This window comes from Hyperolius riggenbachi, chromosome 7 (assembly GCF_040937935.1).
Source record: "Hyperolius riggenbachi isolate aHypRig1 chromosome 7, aHypRig1.pri, whole genome shotgun sequence".
Classification (NCBI taxonomy): domain Eukaryota; kingdom Metazoa; phylum Chordata; class Amphibia; order Anura; family Hyperoliidae; genus Hyperolius; species Hyperolius riggenbachi.
In genome coordinates this window covers 1,417,164-1,429,851 of record NC_090652.1, presented here as the reverse complement: position 1 = coordinate 1,429,851, position 12,688 = coordinate 1,417,164, and the positions used below count along the sequence as shown (strand labels likewise).

The following is a 12,688-nucleotide window of genomic DNA, read 5'->3' as shown; positions in this document are numbered from 1 at the left end:
ACACACACACACACACACTGTACACACACACTCACACTGTATACACACACTGTACACACACACTGTACACACACACACACACACACACACCCCACACTGTACAAACACACTGTACACACACACACACACACACACACACACTGTACACACACTGTACACACACACACACACACACACACACACACACTGTATACACACACACACACACACACACACACACACACACACACACACACACACTGTACACACACACACACACACACACACACTGTACACACACACACACACTGTATACACACACACATCTAATTTATGAATATTATACATCACGTCAGGTTACTTTATGTATACCCCTTATACTATTGAGCCTCTAATCACATCCCCCCTTCCCCACACACACACTTTTTCCTTAACTTGGCCCAGTTCACATTGAACAACCTATCCCTGTCTCACACATGTCTGAAGCATATGACTATGCTGAGTTAGACCGCAGCCCACATGGGGCTCGATTCACCAAGCGGTGCAAAGTGTTAGCACCGTGGTGAAAAGGCCCTTATCACGCCTAAACTCAGTTTAGGCATGATAAGAAGGGCTTCGCGCGAAGTTACCGCGCGTACGCGCGTAAGTGCGCGCGCAGCACCCGACGCTTCGCGCGAAGCTCCCATTAAACCCTATGGGACTTTGCGCGCGCTCTCACGCGCGTACGCGCGAACGCGCGTTCGCGCGGTAACTTCGCGCGAAGAGCAGGAAAAAGCGGTGATAACTCAGTGGTGAAAAGGTCATCACGCCTAAAGTCCTTTAGGCGTGATAACTGAGTTATCACCGCTTGGTGAATCGAGGCCATTGCATGTTGTAACTCCTTCAGCTGGGCTGCTTCAGTTCAAGCAGAAACATTTGGAAAGCAGATTATTGAGAAGCCTGGCATGACACAGAGGGGCAGCAGTGAGATGCGGAGTTATCAGATGGGGCATTTATCTCTGAGGCTGGAGGTCAGGCCTGGGTCTGGTGTATACGGATGAAGCCTGCGGCGAGGGACGATGCCCGGGTGGGTGTTTACCTTGTGCGGATGAGCCAGGGGTCCTCGGTCCGGCCTGCTGGATGAGAGAATCCCGTATATATCACACTGCTGCCAGCAAAGCCCTTTGCTAAGCCGCTGCACACCCTGCTTTGCCGAGCAAGCACATTTGTCGCTGAATAAACTACATTCAGATCCAGGACGCCTGTGACATCAGAGCGCCGCTAGAGCCTGAGAATCTGCCAATTCATCTAACGCCTCATCTGCTGACCACAACTCTAAACACGAGGACTAGAGGGCTGGCCGTAACAATTATCACCCTAGTGAGCTGACCATCACTCTAAACACGAGGACTAGAGAGCTGACTGTAACAATTATCACACCAGTGAGCTGACCGTCACTCTAAACATGAGGACTAGAGGGCTGGCCGTAACAATTATCACCCTAGTGAGCTGACCATCACTCTAAACACGAGGACTAGAGGGCTGGCCACAACAATTATCACACCAGTGAGCTGACCATTACTCTAAACACGAGGACTAGAGGGCTGGCCACAACAATTATCACACCAGTGAGCTGACCATTACTCTAAACACGAGGACTAGAGGGCTGGCCACAACAATTATCACACCAGTGAGCTGACCATCACTCTAAGCACGGGGACTAGAGGGCTGACCGTAACAATTATCACACCAGTGAGCTGACCATCACTCTAAACACGAGGACTAGAGAGCTGACTGTAACAATTATCACACCAGTGAGCTGACCATCATTCTAAACACGAGGACTAGAGAGCTGACTGTAACAATTATCACACCAGTGAGCTGACCATTACTCTAAACACGAGGACTAGAGGGCTGGCCACGACAATTATCACACCAGTGAGCTGAACATTACTCTAAGCATGAGGACTAGAGGGCTGGCCATAACAATTATCACACCAGTGAGCTGACCATCACTCTAAACACGAGGACTAGAGGGCTGGCCACAACAAATCACACCAGTGAGCTGAACATCACTCTAAACACGAGGACTAGAGAGCTGACTGTAACAATTATCACACCAGTGACCTGACCATCACTCTAAACACGAGGACTAGAGGGCTGGCCGTAACAATTATCACACCAGTGAGCTGACCATCACTCTAAACACGAGGACTAGAGGGCTAGCCATAACAATTATCACACCAGTGAGCTGACCATCATTCTAAACACGAGAACTAGAGGGCTGGCCGTAACAATTATCACACCAGTGAGCTGACCATCACTCTAAACACGGGGACTAGAGGGCTGGCCGTAACAATTATCACACCAGTGAGCTGACCATCACTCTAAACACGAGGACTAGAGGGCTAGCCATAACAATTATCACACCAGTGAGCTGACCATCATTCTAAACACGAGGACTAGAGGGCTGGCCGTAACAATTATCACACCAGTGAGCTGACCATCACTCTAAACACGAGGACTAGAGGGCTAGCCATAACAATTATCACACCAGTGAGCTGACCATCATTCTAAACACGAGGACTAGAGGGCTGGCTATAACAATTATCACACCAGTGAGCTGACCATCACTCTAAACACGGGGACTAGAGGGCTGACCGTAACAATTATCACACCAGTGAGCTGACCATCACTCTAAACACGAGGACTAGAGGGCTGGCTATAACAATTATCACACCAGTGAGCTGACCATCACTCTAAACACGGGGACTAGAGGGCTGACCGTAACAATTATCACACCAGTGAGCTGACCATCACTCTAAACACGAGGACTAGAGGGCTGGCCATAACAATTATCACACCAGTGAGCTGACCATCACTCTAAACACGAGGACTAGAGGGCTGGCCATAACAATTATCACACCAGTGAGCTGACCATCACTCTAAACACGGGGACTAGAGGGCTGACCGTAACAATTATCACACCAGTGAGCTGACCATCACTCTAAACACGAGGACTAGAGGGCTGGCTATAACAATTATCACACCAGTGAGCTGACCATCACTCTAAACACGGGGACTAGAGGGCTGACCGTAACAATTATCACACCAGTGAGCTGACCATCACTCTAAACACGAGGACTAGAGGGCTGGCTATAACAATTATCACACCAGTGAGCTGACCATCACTCTAAACACGAGGACTAGAGGGCTGGCTATAACAATTATCACACCAGTGAGCTGACCATCACTCTAAGCACGGGGACTAGAGGGCCGGCCATAACAATTATCACACCAGTGAGCTGACCATCATTCTAAACACGAGGACTAGAGGGCTGGCCATGATAATTATCACACCAGTGAGCTGACCATCACTCTAAACACGAGGACTAGAGGGCTGGCTATAACAATTATCACACCAGTGAGCTGACCATCACTCTAAGCACGGGGACTAGAGGGCTGGCCATGATAATTATCACACCAGTGAGCTGACCATTACTCTAAACACGAGGACTAGAGGGCTGGCCATAACAATTATCACACCAGTGAGCTGACCATCACTCTAAACACGAGGACTAGAGGGCTGGCCACAACAATTATCACACCAGTGAGCTGACCATCACTCTAAACATGAGGACTAGAGGGCTGGCCACAACAATTATCACACCAGTGAGCTGACCATCACTCTAAACACGAGGACTAGAGGGCTGGCCATAACAATTATCACACCAGTGAGCTGACCATCACTCTAAACACGAGGACTAGAGAGCTGACTGTAACAATTATCACACCAGTGAGCTGAACATCACTCTAAACATGAGGACTAGAGGGCTAGCCACGACAATTATCACACCAGTGAGCTGACCATCATTCTAAACACGAGGACTAGAGGGCTGGTCATAACAATTATCACACCAGTCAGCTGACCATCATTCTAAACACGAGGACTAGAGGGCTGGCCATGATAATTATCACACCAGTGAGCTGACCATCATTCTAAACACGAGGACTAGAGGGCTGGCCATGATAATTATCACACCAGTGAGCTGACCATTACTCTAAACACGAGGACTAGAGAGCTGACTGTAACAATTATCACACCAGTGAGCTGACCATCACTCTAAGCATGAGGACTAGAGGGCTGGACATAACAATTATCACACCAGTGAGCTGACCATCACTCTAAACACGAGGACTAGAGGGCCGGCCATAACAATTATCACACCAGTGAGCTGACCATCATTCTAAACACGAGGACTAGAGGGCTGGCCATGATAATTATCACACCAGTGAGCTGACCATTACTCTAAACACGAGGACTAGAGAGCTGACTGTAACAATTATCACACCAGTGAGCTGACCATCACTCTAAGCATGAGGACTAGAGGGCTGGACATAACAATTATCACACCAGTGAGCTGACCATCACTCTAAACACGAGGACTAGAGAGCTGACTGTAACAATTATCACACCAGTGAGCTGAACATCACTCTAAACACGAGGACTAGAGGGCTGGCTATAACAATTATCACACCAGTGAGCTGACCATCACTCTAAACACGAGGACTAGAGGGCTGGCCACAACAATTCACACCAGTGAGCTGACCACCACTCTAAACACGAGAACTAGAGGGCTGGCCGTAACAATTATCACACCAGTGAGCTGACCATCACTCTAAACACGAGGACTAGAGGGCTGGACATAACAATTATCAAACCAGTGAGCTGACCATTACTCTAAACACGGGGACTAGAGGGCTGGACATAACAATTATCACACCAGTGAGCTGACCATTACTCTAAACACGAGGACTAGAGGGCTGGCCGTAACAATTATCACACCAGTGAGCTGACCATCACTCTAAACACGAAGACTAGAGGGCTGGTGTGATGATTTGCTCAGCTGCCTGTGCAGGCAGGCAGCCTTTTGACCATTGTGTAGGTTTGCATGCTGCAGGACTCTGGAAAGAAGAGCTTCTGTCAGTTTTGCAGCTTGTGCTTGCAGAGGAATTTGCATACGTTGTCATGCAAATTGCCTGGCCACATTCATTGGAGGCGTGTACTATAAGTACTATGTCTTTCCCACAATGCTTCGCTGGTCATAAGGATTTCGTCCTATGTAACACTCCTGGTGGGGTGTCAGCCTTACTCTCTGTTTGAAGATCAGCTTAGAGTAATTCCTGGAAACTGTGCTAGGCAGATTTCCCTAGTGCAGTTAGGATTGTTTATCTGTTTTGTTTGCCTGTTGCGATTGTCCTGTCCCAGCGGTGGTCGATAGGAAGTCGTTCTGATCTCTGTTCTTGGAGCATAGCTGGTGCAGCGGTTGCTACCAGCTATCTCTTCTGTTCTGCCTCTCTGGATCGCGCTAGCCACTTTTCGCTAGCGCTGTGGATCCTTCTGTTCTGTCTCCTGGGATCGCGCTAGCCACTTTTTGCTAGTGCTGTGGATCCTATCTCTCGCTTGTCCCTGTTTCCGTGTGTCTGTCTTGTCTGCTACGACCGCTTGCTGGAGGCTCGGTGAGGTAACCGTTAAGCAAGCGTTCGCGTCTTCTGTTTCATGTTTGTCTGTCGATGGTTAGTTAGGCGTGCTTGTCTCTATTGTGCTTATCACGTGGAGACCGCGCATAACCGCGTGCACTGTTGCGAATGAGTGCGGTGTTCGCGGTTAGCTAGCGTTTGTTATTTTCCGCATCTTCTCATTGTATTATTTGCTGTGCCTTTGCTACCCTCGTATTCTGTTCTGATCTGCCTTGTGTCACGTCTGGCGATCGCACCTCTCGCGATCGCGTTCCTATTTCATATCTGCTGTTGTGTGTGCGCAGTCGCGGGGTGGCGACTGGATTGGCGCACACACATACAACCTGTCCCTTTGCTCGTTCTCATTCGCAATCGCCTCTCTTGCGATTGCGTTCTGCGCTTCGTACAATTCCTGTCTGGCATTTGTGGAGGTGCAGAGGATTGGTTCCTCTGCACTCCCCAGAGCCATCTGCCGACAGGAATTTCCCTCTACAGGTGCGTAGCACCTTTTGCTGGGTGCCTGCAATTACACGCTTGTGGAGGATTTACGCCGTGTCAGCGCACGCGTTGTGCGCTGATCACGGCGAAAGTTCCACAATCGTTACAGCTGGCCACAACAATTATCACACCAGTGAGCTGACCATCACTTTAAACACGAGGACTAGAGGGCTGGCCATGACAATTATCACACCAGTGAGCTGACCACCACTCTAAACACGAGGACTAGAGGGCTGGCCATAACAATTATCACACCAGTGAGCTGACCATTACTCTAAACACGAGGACTAGAAGCCTAGCCACAACAATTATCACACCAGTGACCTGACCATTACTCTAAACACGAGGACTAGAGGGCTGGTCATAACAATTATCACACCAGTGAGCTGACCACCACTCTAAACACGAGGACTAGAGGGCTGGCCATAACAATTATCACACCAGTGAGCTGACCATTACTCTAAACACGAGGACTAGAAGCCTAGCCACAACAATTATCACACCAGTGACCTGACCATTACTCTAAACACGAGGACTAGAGGGCTGGTCATAACAATTATCACACCAGTGAGCTGACCATCACTCTAAACACGAGGACTAGAGGGCTGGCCGTAACAATTATCACACCAGTGAGCTGAACATCACTCTAAACACGAGGACTAGAGGGTTGGCCACAACAATCCTCACACCAGTGAGCTGAACATCACTCTAAACACGAGGACTAGAGGGCTGGCCACAACAATCCTCACACCAGTGAGCTGACCATCACTCTAAGCACGGGGACTAGAGGGCCGGCCATGACAATTATCACACCAGTGAGCTGACCATCATCCCAAACACGAGGACTAGAGGGCTGGTCATAACAATTATCACACCAGTGAGCTGACCACCACTCTAAACACGAGGACTAGAGGGCTGGCCATAACAATTATCACACCAGTGAGCTGAACATTACTCTAAACACGAGGACTAGAAGCCTAGCCACAACAATTATCACACCAGTGACCTGACCATTACTCTAAACACGAGGACTAGAGGGCTGGTCATAACAATTATCACACCAGTGAGCTGACCACCACTCTAAACACGAGGACTAGAGGGCTGGCCATAACAATTATCACACCAGTGAGCTGACCATTACTCTAAACACGAGGACTAGAAGCCTAGCCACAACAATTATCACACCAGTGACCTGACCATTACTCTAAACACGAGGACTAGAGGGCTGGCCATAACAATTATCACACCAGTGACCTGACCATCACTTTAAACACGGGGACTAGAGGGCTGGCCATAACAATTATCACACCAGTGACCTGACCATTACTCTAAACACGAGGACTAGAGGGCTGGTCATAACAATTATCACACCAGTGAGCTGACCATCACTCTAAACACGAGGACTAGAGGGTTGGCCACAACAATCCTCACACCAGTGAGCTGACCATCACTCTAAACACGAGGACTAGAGAGCTGGCCATGACAATTATCACACCAGTGAGCTGACCATCATCCCAAACACGAGGACTAGAGGGCTGGCCACAACAATCATCACACCAGTGAGCTGACCATCGCTCTAAACATGAGGACTAGAGGGCTAGCCACAACAATTATCACACCAGTGAGCTGACCATTACTCTAAACACGAGGACTAGAGGGCTGGCCATGACAATTATCACACCAGTGAGCTGTGCTCAATACTGTGTACATAGCTGCTTACCTCCCAACTTTCTGACATAAGAAAAAGGGACACTTAAAGACACACCCCTGCCACACCCCTAGTGACACCTCAGCCACACCCCTAACAAAGAATTCATAAGCAGAAGATGTCATTTTATAATAAAAACCATACTGGTACTTCACATCACTCAGTTTCCTTCATATTGACATTTGAAAATTAGGAATATATACCTTTTGAGCAGGAGTGTCAAACTCAATCATGTAGGGGCCAGTTTAATATGTATCTGCTCCAGTGCTTCTTTGTGTTTCCTCAGATCTTCCTGACAGCCCCATGCTCTACCCTGCACACCTCCGGCTCCAGATGCATGTCATGTGATCAAAACTAGGAAGTATGGATGCAGAAAGCATGCAACTGACATGTAGAACAGAAGAGACAGCCCCCAATTCACTCAGATCGTGCTGGTGATAATAAGGCAAGAGATAACTTTCCTCCACACATCGATCTTCCCTTATTAAGGTATAGAGATACGTTTTCACAGTGAGAGAGTTATCTTATCTCTTCATTCCTTAAGTTACCTCTTCTGTAGTTAAGTTACCTCCTCTGTAGTTATTTTCACATGCAGTTAATTAACAGCCTGTCTTTAACTTTAGAATTTTAAGGATTGAAGAGTTAACTTAAATACAGAAGAGGTAACTTTAGGTTTGCCTGAGGTAAAATGTTTCCTGAATACTACATGCCTCATCACCATGGTGATAACTCTAGAAACGTTATTAAAGACAGGAGATAAGCTTAGTGAATTGAGGCCAATGTATCGATGGAGTTACACTGCTCAGCTGCACTATTCTGTTGTGTGGGGAGATGCAGGGTCGGCAACACTCTTTGAGCGGAGGGGACCTGCCCTTCCACAGCTGTACCTCCGGGGAGGGGGTCCTGCCCTTCCATATCTGTACCTCTGGGGAGGGGACTTGCCCTTCCATAGCAGTACCTCTGGGTAGAGTTGGGCGAACAGTTCGGCTGTGTTAGCTGAACTGCAGCCGAACTGTTCGGCTGCCCAACCTGTCATGTCGCTGTGGCTCTTACTACTTCCGGGTCGCAATGACCCGGAGTAGTACGTCTGCGCTGGCCTGGCGGAGCGCGTCCTAGATCGCGCTCCCGTTGCCGGGCACTCTCTGCGCATGTGTGTGACGTCATGAGAAGGTTTGCCCTTCCATAGCTGTATCTCTATGGAGGGGACTTGCCCTTCCGTAGCTGTACCTCTGGGGAGGGGACTTGCCCTTCCATAGCTGTACCTCTGGGGAGGGGACTTGCCCTTCCGTAGCTGTACCTCTGGGGAGGGGACTTGCCCTTCCATAGCTGTACCTCTGGGGAGGGGACTTGCCCTTCCATAGCTGTACCTCTGTAGAGAGGACTTGCCCTTCCACAGCTGTATCTCTGGGGAGGGGACTTGCCCTTCCATAGCTGTATCTCTGGGGAGGGGACTTGCCCTTCCATAGCTGTACCTCTGGGGAGGAGACTTGCCCTACCACAGCTGTATCTCTGGGGAGGGGACTTGCCCTTCCATAGCTGTCTCTCTGGGGGGGGGGGGACTTGCCCTTCCATAGCTGTATCTCTGGGGAGGGGACTTGCCCTTCCCTAGCTGTAGCTCTGGGGAGGGGACTTGCCCTTCCATAGCTGTACCTCTGTACAGCGGACTTGCCCTTCCATAGCTGTACCTCCTGGGGGGGGGGGGTCTTGACCTTCCATAGCTGTACCGTTGGGGAGGGGACTTGCCCTTCCATAGCTGTACCTCTGGGGAGGGGACTTGCCCTTCCATAGCTGCACCTCTGGGTAGGGGACTTGCCCTTCCATAGCTCTACCTCTGGGGAGGGGACTTGCCCTTCCATAGCTGTACCTCTGGGGAGGGGACTTGCCCTTCCATAGCTGTACCTCTGTAGAGTGGACTTGCCCTTCCATAGCTGTACCTCTGGGGAGAGGACTTGCCCTTCCACAGCTTTACTTCTGGGGAGGAGACTTGCCCTTCTGTAGCTGTACCTCTGGGGAGGGGACTTGCCCTTCCATAGCTGTACCTCTGGGGTGGGGACTTGCCCTTCCCTAACTGTACCTCTGGGTTCCCTCATAGCTTTCTACACATTCTGGGAGTCCTCTTGTTGGGACCAGGGCTGTGGAGTCAGTAAAAAAAATACTCAGACTCCTCAGTTTATGAAACCTCGGACTCCGACTCCAGGTACACAAAATTGCTCATACTCCAACTCCTGGTCTCGGATTCCTTAGTCTAATACCAGGGCTGTGGAGTTGGTACAAAAATCAACTGACTCCTCAGTTTATGAAACCACTGACTCTGACTCCAGGTACCCAGAAATTGTTCAGACTTCTGGACTCCGACTCCACAGTCCTGGTGGGGACAGTCAGGCCTTGGCAGAGTTACCACTCCTCTGTACAGAGATTGTGGCTGTGGTAAAGAAAGGGGGGAATTATACATTCTTTGAGACTCAATGCAGTATGAGAGTCTGAAGAAGGAATGTTTCTAGCTTGCAGAGCACAATACTCTGCTGAGCTCCACTGACAATGCTACAAACACCTGGAATACTGCACATTCACGGCCTGCTACCCAGACACATTAACCACAAGCATTTTCCCTGTGTGTTTGTGCTGCGATTTTAGGTGCGCTTACAAAGTGCAATTCGTTTGTACTGCAGAGGGCGCAATCTCACCATAAAATGCATGAAGAATGGGCATCAGATTGCGTGCAGTGGAAACACGCCCCCTTAGGGCCCTTTTACACTTGGAAACACAATTGTGAGCGCAATTGTGCAACCCGCAATTTCCACTAGTCACATTTCTGCTGTAGCCGTCAGGAATGGAGCAAGATTGTCCTGCAAAAATCGCACAAGACGATTACAATTGGGGAAAAAATTGTGATAGTGGAAAATGACCCTAACTGCTGCATTACTGTTTGTACCACTTGCATTTCCGTCTGTCTCCATTAGGTGGTGATCTCTCCTCAGTAACGAATGCTAGGCCTGTACTCATTATTATTATTATTATTATTATTATTTATTGTATTTATAAAGCGACAGCATATTACGCAGCGCTGAACATTAATTTAGGTTACAGACAATATTTAGGGGTGACATACAGCAATATGACAATACAGGAATAATAGAAAACCAGATCACACGGCACAGTATGAGTGCCAGGTAATGCTTAGTCAGTCACTGGATTGAGCATGGAGATTAGGCAAGTTAGGTTCACTCAGATGCATAGCATGGGTGCACAGTAATGGAGGTGCATGATCAGGTAGGACACAAAAGGAGGAGGATCCTGCCCAAAGGCTTACAATCTAGAGGGAGAGGTAAGGACACGAACGGTAGGGGACCAGAGTTCAGCTGCAGGTTTAGAGCACTTGTGAGGGGTAGTAGGCCAGAGTGAAAAGGTGAGTTTTGAGGGCTTTCTTGAAGATGTTGACACATTGCAGTGCATATAACACTGTGCAGTGCACAGGGAATGTACACATTATGCCTGGTACACACAATGCAATTTTCCATCAGATTAACAGGTCGAATCGATAATTTCTGACAGGTCCAATCAGGTTTGCTAACAATTGTTTTAGTTAGCCAGGTGTGTCCCACTTAGCAGTATTAAGCCCCATCTACACGATACAATTCCACGTGCGATCAATCGAATTCGATTGGATCGAATTCGATTGGATTGATTAAATCCGACATATCCTATCAGGAATCGATTGATAGTGTGATTGATGTTGATTAGTTATCAATGCAAAATCGACCACACTATCGGTTGAGTCCCGATCGGACATGTCAGATTTAATCGATCCAATCGAATTCGATCGAACGCACTTGGAATTCTATTGTGTAGATGGGGATTTAGGTAGTCCTGTGAATCCCCTCATAAGTTAGGTAGCCAGGTGTACCTTCCATTAGTGTTAGGTAGCCAGATCAGTGCATTCTATAATCCACCCTCCCCTCTATGCTTGGATCAGACCTAACATGCCGATCACAGATATGGAATTTTGATCCTAGACAGAGGCGTAACTAGAAATCACTGGACACCCTACAAAACTTTGGATCCCCTCCCCCCCCCCCCCCCCCTCAATTTCAGGCCACAACATTTATGATCAATAGACTATATTTTTCTACGTATGTCATATATAATATCAGAGGCGCCTCTAGAGACCAGCTGATAAGCTAATTGCCTGGAGTGGCAGATTTATCTAGGGGCGCTTTAAGGGGAAAAAAAGTTTATTTTTGCTGTCCTTAGAGACTGAAAATTAAGGGAACGGAGAGAAAAATTTCCAATGAAAGCCTTTGCTGCTCAGCCTCAAATATGGAATGTACAAACCTTTTGTCTACAACACTTTGTATGACATTCCCTAATATAGGTGTTATCTGGGGATCTGGAGTGTGTCTGTGTGACCCCTGTGTGAGGATGGTGTCTTTGTGCATTCCAGAACAGACTGGCCAAGGGAGGTAGGAGGGAGATTTTCCCCCAGGCTGCTGGTACAATATATAAGGCAATGTGAAGCACTAGGCTGGTTGAGGGAAATAAATGTACAATTTGATGGCAAGCTGGTAAATGTACACAGCATGATGCAGAAGAGAGGCTTGCCTCCTACAGTGTCCGTAGAAAAAAAAACTCTGTCTGCTCTCTCACCATTGTGAAGACTGCATGTGGTCAGCTACATAAGGTATTTCACAGGTTGAAAAGATTTAGACAGTCCCTAGACTCCAGGAGGGCTGCTTTCTGACTTGTGTGAGAGACTGGCAGGGACATGAGTCCTATTACAGGCAAGTAGCCTCTGTGTGATGTGGGACTGCAATACAGATAAGCTCTCTGCTCCATCTCAGGTTATTCTCAGTATCTCTCCACTCCTCCTCTCTCTCTCATTCACCTTTGTTTCCCCCCTTCCCCTAGTGCTGGCTGTCTGCTTGTCATACAGGAGAACTAAATAAAAGGGCTTTTCCTCCTCTCTCTGTATAATGTAATGGTTAAGGCCTCTGCCTCTGGCACAAG

General features: G+C 48.4%; 1 protein-coding gene across 2 annotated transcripts in view; it reads right to left on the bottom strand.

Moving 5' to 3' along the window:
• The window catches only part of SEC14L5 (SEC14 like lipid binding 5), a 171,096-nt gene extending 169,919 nt beyond the window's left edge, over window positions 1-1,177 (bottom strand). For both annotated transcript variants that reach the window (XM_068243465.1, XM_068243467.1), the window contains exon 1: window positions 1,058-1,177. The gene's annotated coding sequence lies outside the window, so the exon portion shown is untranslated. The remainder of the gene's footprint in view (window positions 1-1,057) is intronic.
• Window positions 1,178-12,688: the final 11,511 nt, after the last annotated feature.